The following is a 17,942-nucleotide window of genomic DNA, read 5'->3' as shown; positions in this document are numbered from 1 at the left end:
GTTTCCCTTCTCGGAGCCACAGCACCAGCTCCAGAACCTGCTGGGGAAACCCCTCTGGACAGAGAGCCAGCTCCAGCTCTCCTGCCTGCGACAGCGCCGGAGCCAGAGCAGAGGGACGCGCTGTAGGTACCAGTCAGGCTCTGCTGCCTGCCCTCGCCTTCAGGGCCGGGACGCCGGTCGTTCCTGATGTGTCTGTGAATTTACAATTCCTGATTCTTCTCAGAGGTGATAACACATTACTTGGGACTTATTGTGTCTGGCTGAGTAATGGATGAAGAGAATGATCATGATTGTTTTTTCATTTAAATTTTACACATTTAAAAATTAAAAATAAGGCAGGACATCGCGTTAAGGCACACTACGCTCCATGCAGGGGAATTTTGATTTGCAACAGCGGCACCCACTTGAGCTCAGATGAGCAGAAAGAGTCTTCCCAAAACATAAGGTGCCGGAGAAGCTGCTGGAAGGTCTGAGCCTCAGGCCAGGATTCCTGGGAGGTGCTCACAGGCCCTCCCGTTCCTCAGGCTCCCCCAGCAGTGACCCACTGCCCCGCCCATGTCCAGTCCCCAGGACTGGCATCCTTGCATTCAGCTTCCGCAGGGGAAGGACCTCTGCCTTTTCCCCAAAACCAGAAACAGAGGGTGGGGAGGCTGATGATGTCCATCAGAGTAACGTCTGGGGATCCTGTGATTGGGGGTGACTGAATGAGGCCACGCTCAGCGCTCTCTCTTCTCTGCCTGAAGATGGCTGCCCCCATGCACACAACGTAGGGCCTCACGGGGAGGAGAGTCTAAGCTCTTCCTGGAGGGGGAAAAACAGAAGACCCTGATTCAACTGGGAGCAAAGGAGAGATCAGAGGACCCAGGGGAAGGGCCACCTGGGCTGAGGCTCGACCTTGATGCTTAGGAGCACAGGCTCAGTGTCAGTTTGTAGGACTTGGCCAGAAATCATCACACCCAAGCCTAAAGGCAAAACCAAATTCACCTCGACAAAACACCTTCAGTACAGAAGCCCAGACAGCCCTGGGCCACTTGGAAGTTTTGAAAGCTTGAGATGCTGTGTAGCTTATGACGGACCTGGGGTTAAGTCACACACTCCCAAGTTCTTAGAAAACCACAAACAAAACCTGTCAGACTTCTGATTCTGCTAAGGGCCCCACCTGGTCAAGCCTCTAAGGAGATGCTCCAGTGTCAGCCAGTCATGGGAAACTTGCAGTTCAGCTGCGAGGATCTGTAGTCAGGCTGCACGGGCCATCCAAGCCCCTTGCAAGTTGCCCACCTATACATTCTGGGGTTTGGCTTTGAGAAACTCTTCAACCCATCAAGCCCCGGGGTTCATACTGTCTATTGCAGGTAAAAACTGTGTGTTCATGGTTTGCCGACCTTGCAAACAACAAACCAGCCCTTTTGCTTCAAGACATCCCGATTCTTTTCTGGGATTTAATTCTAATTTTAGGATGACATCTGAAACAGTGCATAACTACTTTAGATTAGTGATGTCCAAATCTTGATTGAGTATTTGCTGTCTGTCAAGCACTTAGCAGAGAGCAGACTGAGAACTGACTGAGGAGCTTCCTGGTCTGGGAGAAGCTCTGAATCCACAGGAGAGAAGACATGCCGGAAGTGCCTGCCATCCTAGGAAAATGGACAGGGCTCGTGTTCGGGGAGTTCAAGGAGGGATCCTAGATTTAGAAGCTGCCTGGGGAGGACAGGATTGGGCTCCACTTTCAGAGATGAAGAAGACATGGTTGTGGAGGAAGCTGGCAGCAGGAGCAATAGAAACAGGTCCTTTAAGGACAAGGGATCAGAAGGAACATGACGCAGCTCTGAAAGTCATGTTTTCTAACATTTTCAGTGGATACGGTCATTACACCTGGTAAATGACAAAGTAACCGGTAATAGAGGGTCATCTCGTTTTTTCGAGTTGGACATCATTTTAGATGAAATGAGACAAAGATGCTGCGTGATACATTTCAAACCTGTGTTGACATTTGATTGTTAATGTGAACAGCAAAGGGCCATGCATGTCTTTGTTTGGATAGACTCACTTCTCTGCACCAGACACACAGGGTGGGGCTGTGGACAAGTGACCCCAGCACGTTCCCACTCTCTCCCTGCAGGTCCTGTGAGGCAGCGACGTCCTCTCTGTTCTCTGCTGTGGACCCAGGGCCAAGCTCAGGGGCTCCATCAACTCTCCGTGAGGCCCTGCGCTTGGGAAGTGCCCGGTCATGTCATGATCAAGACGAGGACTTGCACTAGAAGGCACAGCCAAAATTTTGATGTCATGGAATTGGCTTTCTCCTAACAGCAAGACGGATGTTGTGTGTGTGTGAATGTTGCCTGTTTGTCTGCCATCCACGGAGCCAGCAGCTCCCATGCCATTCCTCATACGGCCACCAGAGGGAGGTGTGTCACTGCTTCTGAGAAACACGCTGCTCCATTCCGAAGTGGTCCTGTCCAATTGAGCCTTACTCAGAAGATGTTTTAGAAACTGAGGCTTTCTTTAAGCTATAGAGATTTGCTTTTCTTCTTCTGTCTCATTCAGGATCTAATGTAAATCTACTCCAATTCACAAGTAGGTGAGCCACCGAGGGGAAGTTGTCCCTTGGGATACGTAGACATGTCTCATTCTGTGTCCAGCCCCCATCTGTGACCACTTCTGTCCCTTCCTCTCTCCTCCAGCCATCTGTACATACTGATTTCAATAAAACACTTCGACAACCAGTGTGATGTTGTAGAGATATTTTAAATTATGTTGTCTTGTGTGTGTGATGTGGATCATTGAGTGCAAGGGCTCTGCTCACAGGACAGTGGGATTGTCCCTGGATCCCTAGGAGACAATTGAAGGAGGGCAGTAGGTCTCAGTGGGAGTCACTCACCAGGAAAGATCTGCTCAGCACAGCCCAGGTGGGTCCATGCTGTCTCGTATCCTCACAGCACTGAGTCTGCTTTACCCTGGGGAGCTCAGCTAAAACCCTGTGTTTCCTGAAGGAGCATCTGGGTCAGAATCAAGAACAGGGATGTTAGCAACCATGGGAGAGGGACAGGTTATGATTCTAATTACCTGATCCTCTGCCTACAACAGCTTTCCCTGTATTGTATTGTGTTATAACCAATGGTCAGCCACCTGGGAGCAGAGTCTAGGCCTTGGTTTCCAGTATATTACAGGTCTCTAGTCCAGCGCTTGGCCAAGAAGACATGCTTGCACTGCTGAATGAATGCACTTGGGAGGGAAGACAGGACAGGTCTGCAAATGTATTTGAAATGGGGACTGTCTTGGAGCTGTCCCGACAGGAGGTCATCATGCATAGGCACCTTCCTCAGCTGCCAGGCCCTTTGCACCTCAAGACCTTCCCACAGAGCCCCTCAGCCAGGACCCACCTGATCCCAGGGGTCGCCCAGGTCACATCTCACCTTCTGCTCTTGCTTCTGTTCTCATTTCGCCCCCCTTGATTGTCCCTTAAGTCTCAGAGGACACCTCTGATTCCCTCAGGGATCCAGTATCATAAAATTAGATCGTATGGTCCTAAAGTTCCTTGCTGGGACTAAATTAACAAATCAAGAATCATGTAGATACGCAGCTGTGCATGACTATCGCAATGGGTGTTTGTCTTCAGCTTCTTCAGGGGTCGGGTGATGGCTCCTCTAGGCAGTCTGAACTCTAGAACGGGTTCTTCTAACTTCCGCTTGGGGCTGGGAAGCTTGGCATCTTCTATTTCCATTTCCTCCTCATTGGTGGCGTCTGTCTTTTCTTTCACGTCAGGATCCTTAATACCGTGCATGAATTGGATGTGTTTCTCCAGCATCAGCTGTTTCACGAAGGTCCGCCTGGAGTCTGGGCAGTGCGAGCAGGTGTAAACCTTCCTGATGCCTTTGTGTTTGACCCGGTTGTGCTGGCAGAGACTGAGGGATGAGCTGAAAGATCTGTCCCACTGGCGACTGGGGTGATTCCTCATTTGCTTCCCGTGCTCCTTCCTCGCGTGGGAAATGTCAACGTCTCTCTGTGTGAACAGGCGGTTACACCCCAACACGTTCACCCAGGACTGGCCACTTTTTTTGTTTCCACTGATTTCTTCACAGGTGTTGGGGATTCCTTTCCCAATTTCTCTTTCCCACTCATGGATCTGGTATCTATGTTTTGATTTGCTGAATTTTGAGTTCTAGGCTTAATGCTCAAAGGCAAGTCTATACCCAAGTTCGGAGGTCCTTCCATGATTTTCAGTGTTCCATGCATAGACGTGACATGGTCCATCATGAGTTGCTTCTGTGCATGTAAAAGAGAACAGTCTGGACACTTGAAAACAGACACCTGGTTTTCAATGTGCTGGTCACAGTGGCGATATGGCAGGGTTTGCAGGGTGAATACAGTGTCGCACATGGAACACTTATATATTATTTTTGGCTCTCTGATCCTGATGCCGGGGTGCTGTGTGTAGGCATGGGAATGTGCGCTTGGGGAGGACTTAAATGCCACTGGACAGATAGGACACTTGTAGAAGACTTCACACTTGCATGTGAGACTTCAGTGTGGCCACGTCAGGGTACACAACATTGCAATGCAAACATCGAAAACCAACTCTCGCGTGTAGCGTACACAGTTCTTGGTGACGTGGGTGTGGAAGTGCACCAACCTGCAGATGGCCCCGCACTCGGGGCATGTGCAGGGAGACTTGTGCTGATGGATTCTCCAGTGGGAGGCGTAGCTGCACTGGTCAGGAAGACGCATCTGACAGACAGTGCAAGTCTTTTGTCCACTCACATCTGCACCCTGCTGGACGTGGGCAGCCAGCAATGTCTCATCCTGGAAAACCTTACACTGCAAACATTCCAGACTATGCCTACAGAGCTTGGATGGGTCTTCATCCCGAGACACAGCTGGAAGGATGGGTGTGCTCGAAGGGGCTGACGTGACCATCTCAGTTACGTCAGACTGAATTTATGTTACAGTGTGTGTGATGGCCCCACAGAGCTCAGGAGAGTGGGAGATGAAGCAGGATACTGCTTGATGAAGAAATGAGCATTTGATCTGCTGGGACCGGCTTCACAATCAAGTGGAAGCCCTGCGTCACCTCTCCCTTTTTGTGCCCACAGGCATGAGACAGGAGGCTGCACTTGTCAATAATGAGGTTCCTACTACAGTGCACGTCACTTCAATGCACACGCTGCATCTGTCCTACTGTTGGGTCAGGCTCTTTTCAGGGCAAAGGAGTCCCCACGCTGCAAGCACTTGTACCCACGGGTTTATAATGTGACGCCCGTGTTGGCAGGAGGACTGAGGCTGGGGATGTAAACTGGGACTGGGCTGACGCTGCGCAGCACCTCATTGAAAGCTTCCACCACAGAACTCTGCAGGGAGGACACCTCCAGGACCCGTGACACCGTTTTGGGTGGCTGCGAGGCCACCACATCGATTATTGCCTGCTTTATTTGCTGCTGAGATGTGGTGAGCACTTGGCAGAGCTCAGAGGTGGCCTGGGCGCCCTGAGGCAGAAGGTTAAGTTGGCAAGGTGCACAGTCTTTGGCACGAGTTGGTGTTGGCCAGGCTGGAGCCCAGCACCACGGCAGTTTGCTGCTGGGTGGCACTGGCAGCATTAATGATGGCGCTGCTGGTGCCCTGAATGGAGGCAGCAGATATGACCGTCTTTATCACCGTCGTGTTGTTGGCGAGCTTCACATTAACGACCTGCGAGCCGGCCGTCTTCACAGCTGACACCAGGAGGAAGGCAGTCACCACAGGCTTGATCATGACCTGTTTGGGCGTCAGCTCGGCAGGGGCAACAGCATTGGTGATGACCACTGACTGCACAGGTGCCCTGAGGCTGGAAGGAAAGGACAGTGGCTGAGGCTGGAGATGGCAGAAGCAACATCACAGACACCACCATGGACCCCGTCTGCTCTGAAGGCTTTTTTCCAGCATCAAGATTGACTTCAGGCAACACCCTCATCACCATCCCCTTGATTTCCCCAGAGGACATCTTGATGGTTTCGATGCGGACTTTGGGGATTACTGGCGTTGACCCTGCGGGAGAGGAGGGCGACCCCTCGCTACCGTTCTCACTGGAGACGCTCCGGGGAACACCCGGCTGCTTGAGGGATGCTGTTTTCATCCCTTGGATGAGACTCCGGGACTCAGGAGACTTTTCAGTGGCTCTAGGGCTGTCATTTACTTCTTTCGGTAACAGAGAGGACTCCCAGGAGTTGGTCACTGGTTCTTAAGAGGAGTTGGAAGTGGCCTTTTTAGCACTGAGGGCTGCCATCACAGCTATGCAGGAGGAAAGCCTGGAGGATGGCTTGGTCCCTGATGGTGCCACACCACCAAGGGAGGTGTCATTCTTCTCAGAGCTCAGCTTCCCCTCGTGGACCCTGTTTTCAAGTACCCTTTCAGAGTTTTCCTTCAATTTATCATCCATTCTTCTGACTTTAAGAGGTTCATAAACACTAAGATTTATAGAATTTGTTTCCATTTCTCTCTTAACAACTTTGTTTTTATCTAGATTGCCTGATGTAGAGATTCCAGTTTTGCTTAAGCTTAAGATGTTTCCCTTCGTTAATTAGCAAGAAGCAGGCACACTACATACAAACTTATCTGTTACAAGAAAAATACATGGCCTGTCTAAAACATGTTCTATTTCAAATTTTAAAAATGACTTAAAACTTCTTAAAAAATAAAAGGAAGAGCTCTTCCAAGAAGGCTCACCTATAATAAAAAACACAAAAGAAAATACGTTGCCACAAAAGGAGGAGGAACAGAGAAGTTTCTGACTTGATTTTTGTTGATGGGGCAGGAGAGGAAAGACTACATGTTGCCCATCTTAGGAAATATGCAGACAGTCCCCTCTCTCCCTCTTCTTTATTTCTGTCAAAGTATTTTTGGAATTATAAATAAGCAAGATAATGATATGAATACAATTTCAGAAAAGATCTAATTACAATAGCCAAGACATGGAAACAGCCTAAATGTCCATCAACAGATGACTGGATAAAGAAGAAGGTGGTATATTTATACAATGGAATACTATTCAGCCATAAAAACTGACAACATAACGTCATCTGCAGCAACACGGATGTTCCTGGAGAATGTCATTCTAGGTGAAGTAAGCCAGAAAGAGACAGAAAAATACTGTATGAGATCGCTCATATGAGGAATCTAAAAAAACAACAAAACATAAATACAAAACAGAAACAGACTCATAGACATAGAATACAAACTTGTGGTTGCCAAGGGGGTGGGGGGTGGGAAGGGACAGACTGGGATTTTAAAATGCAGAATAGATAAACAAGATTATACTGTACAGCACAGGAAAATATATACAAGATCTTGTGGTAGCTCATAGTGGGAAAAAATGTGACAATGAATATATATATGTTTGTGTCTAACTGAAAAATTGTGCTCTATGCTAGAATTTGACACAACATTGTAAAATGACTATCACTCAAAATATACAAAGAATTCATACAACACAGTATCAAAAAAAATTATACAATCTAATTTTAAAATGTCAAAAAAAAATTTCTCCTTTTAGAATAACATGACTGAAATGAAAAAAAAAGAAAGACCATGACTGAAATTTGGGTGTGTGCAAAACACAAGGCCTAAAAATCTTTAATTTAAATAACATGCCCATTAGGTTTTTTTTGTTTTTTTTTTTTTTTGGAGGGGGTGCTTCCCTTTGCTTGGTATGTGTTTCTCATTTTCCCTTAAAAATCTCTGGATTTTAAGGAAATAAGAAAAAGGGCTGAGCTGAAAAGGTTATATATACTGGAAGGGGAATAAAGCTCTTGCAGGGCCTCCAAAGCCATAATACAAACCCTGGCCTTGACCCTGAAAGTGCTGGTGCCACCAAGGGCCACAATCAAGTGGGCAGGCGTGCATCTGACTACAGTGTACAATATACTGGACTACAATGTAAATATGGAAGAGATGGACAAGGAGGATTCAGAAAAATACACAGGACTCAAGACAAATGGATAGGAAAGCAAGGCAATGCAGAAAAGTTGACAGCAAAAATGAAGCAATGTGAGAGGGTTGATAGACGCCCTTCAGATCATGGTCTTCTAGTCCTCCAGCCTCAGAAAAACTAACCACCCCACTATACAACAGACCTCCCTCCACTCTTTCTTGCAACCTGAATGCCCCTGGCAGCTAAGGGGGAGAAACCCTCTCTTTTATTTAGAAATCTGGCTCTTCTAATGGGCCTTCCTGTTAAAAAATACCCATATGTTCCCCTTTTTAAAGGAGACCATCCCAATAGCCAGGACCTGTCCACCTCTGTGCTGATTCAGCCCAAATGTCTAGACACTCACATACTTCTCACAGTTAAATCACGATGATCTAAATCACACATAGTAATCCCGCTTCCCTGGCCAGTGGGTAGATCAAACAAAAGCAAGTGAGCCAATCTTGGCCAAGGTGAGGGGAAGGCTACTTTTTGCAGTGGGTGTGCAGGGGTCCTAAGGGCAAGAAACCATTGCTCTTGCAAATAAATATACTGGAAGAGGCCACCTCCTTCCACTGGACATTAGTTAACCAGACAAGTCACGTAGCTAGAGTCTGCACAGGGCCATGAAGACAGCTAGCAAAGACAAGATGACATGCAGGGGACAGCATAATGTAAAGACAGAAACTGAATCTTTGATGCTCTCACTGAGGCTGGACTTTTGCACCTGAAGCCAGTTGGGCACAGGTTGTAGCTGAAGCTCTCTCTGACGTCAACCAAGGCCACAATGAATCCATTCCTCCATTAACCTGGGGGTTTCCTCATTAAACCCAATATATTCTTACTTTGAAATGCACCTTCTAAACTTCACCAAATGTGAGGGGGTAAGAAAAAGTCGTAAGTTAATTAGGTAATGATATGAAGCTGTCACAATGGAATCTTTTTAAGACACATAAAACAACACTGAACTATTACTTACTGGACTCTCTTGGCAGAGACACTCAAGAAGTAGTGCTGTGTATGAGGCCATGATGCAATTCTCTACGTGCTTGCCAGCATGCTGAAGAGCTGAAAATATTTAAACCAAAAACTGTACATTAAAACACACACACACACACACACACAAAATCATCCAAGAAACCAACACCTCTGTTAGTCATCTTTCCTTCGAAACTGCTAAACATCAATAAATGGTGCTAGGAAAATGGAATATCCACACACATCACCAAAAAATAACACAAATGGAAGAGGACCTTAATATAAGAGCCCAACCATAAATCCCTTAGGAGAAAACACAGGACTAAATCTTTGTGACCCTGGGTTAGGAAATGGTCTCTTAGGCACAACAACAAAACCACAAGTGACAAAATAAAAAATAGGTAAGTTGGACTTCATCAAACTTAAAGCTTTTGTGTTTCAAAAGACACCATCAAAAAAGTGAAGACAACTCAGAATTTATCTGCAAATCAGGTACTTGATCAGAGTCAAGTCTCTTGAATGTATAGAATTCTACAACTCAACCAAAAAATGACAACCCAATTAAAATTATGGGCAAAAGTCTTTGAGAACTAGTACTGTAATTTATGACAATAGCTCTCAGTTTACAAAGTGAGGCCAATAAAAGAATCCCCAAGTTTCAGAAGTATAAAAACCTTTAGGGGTCCTATTATTCAGCTGCTTCTCTTTACAGATAAGTAAAGAGAGAAGCAGGAAAGGAAAGCAGACTTTGCCTGCATTGGACACATACCTTCCCCACTGCTAGGAAGCCTGTGAAGAACTCCCACAAGCACTAAAATATCAAAGCTTGTCTGCACTGAACTAGAGAGGCCATAAAAACAGCAAGATTGTAACAATGTATGAATTAAAATGTTTTGGAGGAAAAAGAACACATATGTAATTTGAATACATCAAAATAAACACACCTGTATTGAGGTCAAGTTCTTCATCATCTTCCTCCTTCTGTTTCTCTTCTGTACCATCCGTCTTCTCAGTTGACGCCCGCCGCATCTCTCCACTTCTTTCTTGCCTCTCTCCACTCTCATCATGCTGAGTGGTGGGAGCATCTCTGATCAACTCATCTGTTTTACTTTCTGCCAACTAGGCTGCTCTCTCTCGCTCAAGGAATAGCTGATAAAGATGATTTTTGAAGATCACTGAGAGAGATCACCAACCAGCATGAATATATGCAAATTTAAGGCTCAATTTGCTTTTAAACATCACTAATCCTAAGAAGCATGCTGTCTGGTAAACAAGGGTAAATATCAATAAATGCCCTTGCTCCTCATCCAACTGAAGGCCAAAAGTATAAAAGCTGTTGAAATTCAATCAAGCAAATTAAGTGCATCTACTGATGATGCAGGCATTCTGTTTATAAGACTGAGAATCTCAACACTTTTTCTTAATTTGGATTATACTGAGAGGAAATTGGAATAAAAAATACAAATGAAAAGTTAAAAGAATTGAACAATTTTTAAATCCTAGCAGCCTGGATAAATTAACTGGAAGGAAGAAAGAACACTGAATAAAACATAATATTGGGGGGAAGCAATATGGCTTCTTTAAAATGAATTTAAAGGGATTAAGAGATAAACAAGAACCAGTAAAAGTAAAAAGCTAGTTCTCAGAGAAAGACCTAGAACTGGACCTCAACTAGAATACTTAACAATGGAAGTACAATTGTCAATGGAAGGACACACCAAAAACTCTAAAAGGGAACCCCTAAACCTCCTGCCTTCACTCCCTTTATTTCCACATGCTGCTGCAGTGCCGAACGTACAGAAAGCATCTCGCATACTCACTGATACGACCGGGGAAAACCCCGAGTTACTGATGGCAGCTACCTGAAAACCACAGGCCAAGGAGATCTCAAAACTTTGCTAAATATATACAAGCATGGTATATAAAATTTAATATCCTCAAGAAAGTAAAATTTCAGCTTTATATGAAGCAGTATTTCTTAAAATTGGTTCCAGGTTCCCTAGGGGTCCACCAAATCCTTTCAAGAATTTGTGAGCTCAAAACAGCATTCATAAGTATATTAAAAGGTCAACTGACTCCTTTCATTCTCTCACAACTACATGGTGGGAGTTTTCCAGAATCTATATGCCATGTGATTATGTTTATACACCAGTGGCTTATAGAATGAGTTCCTGAACTTTACAATTTTTTGTTTTGACTTCTAATTTATCAATAGATAAAGCACACACAAACAAAAGTTACTTGGTATGCCCAATAATTATTATAATGTATACTTTACATCACGTAAAAGTATACGGAATAAAGAAGTCCTGAGATCCAAATGTTTGAAAAGGAATGATAGGCTCCTAGTTATGACTCAAGAAAACGAGAAGTTGCAGGTTATTACCTGAAGACACAGATCAAGCATTTCTAGTTTCAGAAAGGCCAAAAGGATTAACAGGTTAGCAAAGGCTTTGGAAAAAATCGTAATAATAAAAAAGGTTCATGATCACTTCTCAACATGTGCAAACTGTCACTTAAGGAAATGATAAAGGTAGCTAGGAACTGGCAGAAAGTATTATACTGGCAAAAGTGAAAACCAGTAATAGCCAGCACTGTCAAGAAGCAAAAACCCACATACAGTTTTACAGGGGAGTATAAATCAGCTGACGAGGGAGTATGTGATTGGGGTGGGGCAAGTTGGGGACATCAATTTTAAATATACATACTCTGACACGATTCCTAAGCAAGGAAGTTACTCCAAAGACATACATACTTTGAATGGTATGCCCCAATATTTAGGTACACACATCCCGGGCACAGATCAGACCAGTAAGTGATGCTGGAGGACTTGAACCAGATGGGATAAAGCTAAAACTTGATTTGTAATTTGTTGTTAATAATCTACATTTGATTCATAAACAAAGAGGCCCTGTTTCTGTTTTTTGCTAACAACACGTAAGGAATGATTACAGTAGTTGGAAACAGTCAGCAAAGTAAATGATAAGTAAGGGTACACAGTCTGAGTGTGCCTCACTGACCCGGTGAGAGAGGAAGAGGAAAAGGAGGGGAGGGAAGGTAGGAACGAGACAAGGTAACAACAGATGAAGAAACTGGACAGATGTAAAAACTGAAGGTGTTAGTTTGTTTTTAAGTTGTTGCTTACTGCACTAAAGCCTGAACTGCAGGGACTTGTCCAGCCACCCTTAAACTACCATCCCCCTCTCCCCTATAGAAGGAAGAATCAAAAGGACATGATGTTTCCATGTTGACAAGACAGTGCCAATTCCAAGCATTATACTCAACTAGATTGACCAGTGGACCTAAACCCTACAAAAGGTAAAATATACCTGTTACCACAGGTGAGAATTGAAACAAGTGAATATACAACTTTTATTGACAGCTAGAAAACTAATCAGTGTGCTATCATCTTCAGAATGGTTAATAACCAACTTATAATTATAAATAATGGTCTTCCCAAAGAATGATTTCACCACTTTTAGTTCTTATACCCTTTATTTTCACACATGGCCCTTCATGGCTCTCTTGTGCGCTCTAAGAGGTTCTATTCATAGGAATTGATTGAAACTCACAATATACTGAGCAACTGATTCTTAAATCCAAAACTAAGATGCAGTCTTGGTCATCTTAACAGATCAAGTACTCATTTCTGAAATAGTCACTTGAACCCACCAGCCCTCAAATACCAGACCTCTGCCCTTGAGGTAGGTGCCGTGGAACCTGAAGCACACAGCTCACAGCTCTGCCCGTCACACCACCCTGCCCTCCTGCTGTGCTGCTGCCCCATTCTGAAACAGGGAGTGGGAAGAGGATAAAGGCTGTTACCATTTTTATGACACTAACAATGAATATGCATCAACACAAATATTAGAAATTAAAAAGGTACAGCTTTTCCTTTATTGAGACACACTGTTGACAATAATATTTCTGAGCCAAGCTACCAGGCTGGTTTTTAAAGTATCAACTGCTAAAAGCAGTTAAATCTATACATGAATAAGTGAATTATATGATGGCAATTTTAAAATGACGACATTAAGAAAAGAAGAAACAAGAGGAGTAACTTATTTTTACATGTAATACAATCTTTCAGTGAGAATATATGTAGAAAATATGACCTACCATTATCATTAGTTAAACTGAGCAGCACCCCAGGGACGGCCCTCATGCCATCTTCTACTGCTCTGCCCACGTGATTGGTGATATTCTGGTGAGGCAGAGGCTGACTGTTGGGTAAGCAAATACTGTTCTCAGCATGGTTATACTGCTTAGTTAATTCTGTACAATGTTGTAATGCTCTTAAGAGAAAACAAAATGTAGACTGTTATGTTAGACAAACATAGTTATATTAAGAATTTCTACCTACTTGGACCTTACTGTTTTAAATTTGTCATAAATGCTGCCAAATTAATTTTTTCTATTAAAGAACTTAAAATGTACTACCTATTTAATTGTGTACCAAGCATGTCTGGGTAGTCACGCTAGGTGCTAAGATTTTGCCTTTATTTTGGGAAAACTTGATACTAAAATTTTTTCTGAGCAAAGTTAGAATTATAAATTCAATGCAGATGCTTATAACTTTACTACCCATAGCTGTCCCCCATTTTACAAAACTCTCCAGCATAACAACCTACCACAACCCATTCCCCAAACAAGTTAAACATTTAAAAGCTAACACTGGGCACTTCTGAATTTCATTTAGATGTTTTTCCATTTCAAATGTAAGCTCTTAGCTTAGGTAAAGAGTATTATTTATATTAATATTGCATAATAACCTTGTATAGATAAATATTAAATACTTCATAAACATCAGAACAAACCAAGTTTTCTTATGGAGGTACTGGGGATTGAACCCAGGACCTTGTGCATGCTAAGCGTGTGCTCTACACTGAGCTATACCCAACCCCCTACATCATATTTTTTAACATGAGGTCATTTAACTGACATGTTTCCTGGCAGTCATACAAGGGTATCATCTATATCCAAGGATTCTCGAGATGCTACCCAAAATAACAAGGAAATATAATCTTTAAGTGGGTCTAGTATTTCTGAAAACTCTGTAAATCACCATGTCCATTGACTTAAAAAAGTCTATGAGAGACGAAGTAAGCTGACTCTGTCAGCTGAGTCTTCATGTATTAAAAACCACACAAAACCCTTAAAGAAAACTGTACTATATCTGATTGCTCTCCAGCTGCTCCTTAAAATGTACGCTCTGGTTAAGAAGTGGTTCCTTGCGTCTAACATGAAATAATTTGTTCTTTAGAAGTTTGGGGATGTTCACCAGAATTGCCATGCTGTTACTGTTAACTCACAGGCTTTAAGGAGCACTGAGCTAATAAATAATAAAGCTGCTGGTGAGGTGGGAACAGCAGGAGAATATTTAATTGTTCAACATGCTGTCCCTGCTTTAATCAGGGTTCTGCTGAAAATTTCAAAAAGCCATATGAGTGGTCTTTTACAAACATCCAATTCCGACCTCTACTGCCTCTTTTAAGACATCTGATACAAAGGTCCTAATCACAAAGGTTCCTAACTGCCTCCTTTTAGAAGGCACATGTCAGGGGTCGTGAAGTATACAAAAGACATTTTCAAACAAAGAAACAGATTTTAACTTGCAAGAATATACTTTGGTAAGGGAGGGTAAACTTGGTTATAGAACAACCAGAATATGCCTTAAGGCTACTAAGTGATATAATTTATAAATATAAGACAAACAGAGATGACAAAGAAACCTACAGATTAAAAGCAAATCTATTAGAAACTAGAGACTCCTAGAAATTTGAGACTATTGGAAATTTGAATAATGACTGCACATATGATAATATTAAGCAATTAATAATTTATAAGGTATGAGAATGGTACTGTGGTTATATTTTAAGAGTCCTCTTTTAGAGATTATATACTCAAGTACTTATGGATTAAGTGATTTGAAATCTGTAATTTGCTTCAAAATAATATAGAAGGGGGAATGGATAGAGTTATACATGGAAACAGGACTGGCCATGACTGCTGGTTATTCAAGCTGAATGAGGTGTACAACAGGGGTTATGATGCTACTGTCTGCTTTTATCTGTTTGAAATTCTTTAAAATAAGAGGTTAAAAAACAGATAAACGAGTCAGGCTGAAGTGGGTATTTGATACTATACCAAGGATGTTGGACATACATCCAAAGAAATAAGGTATCACACAGAATTGGAGTTTGGGATTATTATTACAAAGCAGAGATCTGTGGAAGGTTAACCCCCTGTGGTACTGGGATTGTACTGGACAGGCTAGAGACCAGAGAACCAGGGCAGTGATATCAAGAACTGGGGTAGAGATATTAGGAAGAAGCTGCTATAATGAGCTAGAACCAGGGCTGGAGACAGACTTGGAAACTTTACATGCACTGAGGAGGATGAAATAATGCTATCTGCAGCAACATGGGTGGACCTAGAGATGATCGTATTAAGGGAAGTAAACCAGAAGGAGAAAGACAAATACAATGATACCACTCATAAGGGGAACCTAAAATGATGTCATGAGCCTATTTACAAAACAATAATTACTCACAGAAACTAACAGACATAGACACTTTTATCTTTGGTAACATGTAGTTACCGAAGGGGAAGGGGAAGGGGAAGTGGGAGTCATAGGTTAGGAGTTTGGGATTAGCAGACACAAACTACTATAAACAAAATCAATAAACAACAAGGTCCTACTGTACAGCACAGGGAACTACATTCACTAGCTTGTAATAACCTATAATGAAAAACAATCTGTCTATCTATTGATATCTATCTATAACTGAATCACAATGCTGTACACTAAAAACACAACACTGCATATCAGTTTGAAAGGAAAAAACAAAGAAAGCATGACATTTCACAAAAACTTACTTAGCTGATGAAACAATGAGTTGGGAATCTTTATACGCTATCAAGTAGCTTTGATTCTCTGGATTATGCACTGTTACCTAAAAGAAAATTTTTGAAATTTCATGGCAATCCATAACATTCATTCATTAATTCACGCACAACATGCAATGCTCTAAAAGACATAAAGATGAAGAAGGATTGTCAGCCTTTGTCATCTAAGGGAATAGCAACCCCCGTGTTCTAAATTGAAAATAATAGAGCTATTGCTTTAATACAAAATTAAAACATCACTGTTATAATTGCTTGTTCATAATTAATATATTCTGTACTATACATTCCCAGCAATGAATTACCAAGCATTTTATTTTTTTTATTTTTTAACACCTTTTATTGATTTATAGTCATTTTATAATGTTGTGTCAAATTCCAGTGTTCAGCACAATTTTTCAGTCATACATGGACATATACACACTCATTGTCACATTTTTTTCTCTGTGAGCTACCATAACATTTTGTGTATATTTCCCTGTGCTATACAGTATAATCTTGTTTATCTATTCAGAAAAGAACAATCACTAATTTAATAAACAAGCTAATATTTAAAGTTCTTAAAGTAGATTCATCTAGGATTTTTAAAAATTATGTTTATCAACTGTACTTGAAGTACTCTAGAAAAGCCAAGAAATAATTTCCATTTCATCTATGCCAGAAACTTTTCATTCACAATAGGTCATTTTCCCATAGGTGTTTCAAAAAAATCCCCTGCTAATCCAATCTGGCCAACACACAGTCTATATGTCTTGAAATTCACTGGCAGCATAAATTCTAGTCTACTCTGAACTTAGTTACGTCATTCAGAAAAGTCAAAAAACAAATATACTTATGGCATACAGTTCAGAAGTACTCTTCAAAGCCAAATATTATAAACTGTGATTATAACAATGCGACTAAGTAGTTACATCAAGAAAATTCGTATTAATTAAAAAATATAACAAAAACTTGACTGCATTTAACTATTATTTTCTACAAACAAGTTAATGTATTTAAGCAGGATTCCACATTAAGGAAAGAACTATAATGTTTGGCAATATGAACAAACGACACGCATGATTTCATATGGTGCAACAAACTTAAAAAAACTACACTGCTCATTTAACATGTTCTTTAACTTTGGTTGCTCAAGAATGCGTTACAATTTCAACTTGGATTAGCAAAAGTAAAACTCTAGGGATGCTTAATATAAAACTATGACAGTCTCACACACAGAGTCATATCTAAGATTAAATAATTTCTCCCATTATTTGTTCATACTTACACTTTCCTAAACTCATTAACATCTCTCTGCTCCCCATAATGAGGCCACTAGTTTCTGTTCATCTTCATCTCTACTTAAATGATCCACACATCTTTCACCAGGAGAAAAGAAATGAATATACATTAGCATGTCTCATCACGTCAATACTTATCCCCTTAACTAACATATAAAAGCCATCTGTACACATGCTATGAATATGCTAGAACTTCTCTGAATACTATTTATTCTAAGTTTTATTCTGTGCAGTGTTAAAATATGAGATTGTAATTAATTTTTTAATCTCTGTAACTCCCCCATATCAAAGTGTTAATGGCTTTATCTTTAAAAGATTTTCAAGACACTACTAAAGAGAACAGATCTTTTCAAACTGCTGCAATTATTCTTTAAAGTTTGTGAATTTTCTTCAGGCTTTAAATAATATATTAAAATGTTTTATGTATATATATATCATAGCTTTACAATATGACCCAGACCACCCAAGAGCCAGAGTTCTTCTTTAACAAGTCTCCTGCTCATTTAGAAGTAGGGGACAGTAACGTGTCCATAGCTAAATGTCCAGTCTGAAAATTAGAAGCACCGTTAATGAATATTGATGCACAACAAGAACTCTGAAGCAACAACTGTAGAGATTTTTTTTTAAAAAAAATACTGCATGCAACCAGCCCATAGTATTTTGGGGGGTTGTGTAATTAGGTTTGTTTGTTTATTTACTTTTAATTTCTTTCTCAATGGAGGTACTGAGGATTGAGCCTCATGCATACTAAGCATGTGCTCTACCACTAAGCTAAAACCCCATAGTAGTTTTATAACACACTAAATGCCTTTTTCTGTTAACCTAAACTTACTTAAATTGGT

At 41.7% G+C, this 17,942-nt stretch overlaps 1 long non-coding RNA gene and 1 pseudogene across 1 annotated transcript in view; both read right to left on the bottom strand.

Moving 5' to 3' along the window:
- Window positions 1–252: 252 nt before the first annotated feature.
- LOC105075238 (zinc finger protein 532-like) lies at window positions 253–9,943 on the bottom strand (annotated as a pseudogene).
- A 6,199-nt stretch (window positions 9,944–16,142) lies between these two features.
- LOC141579020 (uncharacterized) overlaps window positions 16,143–17,942 on the bottom strand; it is a 36,758-nt gene continuing 34,958 nt past the window's right edge. Inside the window, exon 5 of the long non-coding RNA XR_012509901.1 lies at window positions 16,143–17,178. This is a non-coding gene — a long non-coding RNA (uncharacterized LOC141579020). The remainder of the gene's footprint in view (window positions 17,179–17,942) is intronic.

The sequence above is a fragment of the Camelus bactrianus genome, chromosome 11 (genome assembly GCF_048773025.1).
Source record: "Camelus bactrianus isolate YW-2024 breed Bactrian camel chromosome 11, ASM4877302v1, whole genome shotgun sequence".
Taxonomy (NCBI): Eukaryota; Metazoa; Chordata; class Mammalia; order Artiodactyla; family Camelidae; genus Camelus; species Camelus bactrianus.
This window is presented reverse-complemented; position numbering and strand designations above follow the sequence as displayed.